Source organism: Rhea americana, unplaced genomic scaffold, assembly GCF_003343005.1.
Source record: "Rhea americana isolate MKP2758 unplaced genomic scaffold, rheAme1 scaffold_181, whole genome shotgun sequence".
NCBI lineage: Eukaryota > Metazoa > Chordata > Aves > Rheiformes > Rheidae > Rhea > Rhea americana.
This window is the reverse complement of record NW_028185939.1, coordinates 866,580-867,860: the sequence shown is the minus strand read 5'-3', so window position 1 is coordinate 867,860 and position 1,281 is coordinate 866,580. Positions and strand designations below refer to the sequence as shown.

General features: G+C 43.0%; 1 long non-coding RNA gene across 1 annotated transcript; it reads right to left on the bottom strand.

Annotated features, from left to right (window-relative positions):
• Positions 1-701: 701 nt before the first annotated feature.
• LOC146597536 (uncharacterized) lies at positions 702-1,281 on the bottom strand. The gene is made up of 2 exons (XR_014895480.1): positions 1,236-1,281; positions 702-1,118 (listed from the first exon to the last, which is right to left on the bottom strand). It is a non-coding gene; the product is annotated as an uncharacterized LOC146597536 (long non-coding RNA).

The window sequence follows — 1,281 nt, the reverse complement described above, 5'->3', positions numbered from 1 at the left end:
ACACTTGCATGAAACCATCTACGAGCATGCACTCAGAGAATATAGAAAGACGGTAACTGAATGTTCTAATCTATCATTTTGTTAAATGTTTTCCTTTATAGCCTGATCCATCTCCCAGTAAAGCTAAAGGAAAGGTTTTTATTGCCTTTTATGAGAGTTGGATCAGTCTTTTAGAGTAACAACATTTTTATACAATTTAATATACTTAAAACTTTGCAGCTCATATTGTTGAAAGGTGCTGTTGACACAAGCTGTCCCCTGAGTTCAGCTTGGTTTAGTTCGGTGTTCATTCATGCTACTGTCCCAACCTGCGTAGCTGGAGATTTCAGAGGGATCTTTTGCAATGAAAACCGATTGAGTTCAATGTTCCCCTCCAAGTCCAATTATTCTTTTTTTGCAGAATCTTTTGACTAAATCCTCCACTTTTCCTCAGTAATTTCCTTAGTTATCCAGTTTGTTTTACAGACACTTACATTTAATGTGGAATTTGCTGTAAAAGTTTCATAAAGACCTCACAAAGGAAATCATTAGTTTACATCAATTTAAATTTATCTAGCCAAACCGTGTAGCTAATCCAAAGGGAAAGGGAAAATCTAATATATCAGAGGCCTTTAACAAATAGGTTATTTTTCTTTCCCTATACAATGCACCATTATGTACTTTTTTTTCTAATGAGAACAATGCAAGCAGCAGCGATGGGAAACCAGAAAAACAAAAGAGGCATTTATAGGGAGCTGGTTTGCAGTCTGAAAAGCACTGAATAACCTTACACCTGATAACAGATACTTTCTCAGAGACCATCGAACAATTTAACACCACGGTATATGCTTAGAGAGGACAGAGAACACAGCTCCAAACCCATCAATTACGACTGCTGAGCCTCGGAACGTTATATTAAAACTTTTTTTTTTCCTTAAAAAAAGTGATATATAGAAACTCAAGCGTTTTGGGACACGGCACAGCACGGCTCGTCTCCGGCGCCGTTTGGCCGGAGGGACGGCRGCAGCGCCCAGGCCCGGCCGCCTTCGCCCCCGCCGCAGGACGAGGCACAGGGACATTCGCTCCTTTCCGATTCGCTTTGAGGCCTGCCGCTTTCACAGCGTTTCCGAGAGCTCGTTCTGTACACAAATAAATAAATAACTGAATAAACAAACAAACAAACGGCTCTTTCTCCTCACAGAGGCGCCGCCGATCGGGCCCCGGCGCCCAACCGCCCGTCCCTGACACGGACGCACCTGTAGCCGCTTTGGGCGCCTCCATTTTGTCACGGGAACAGCCCTG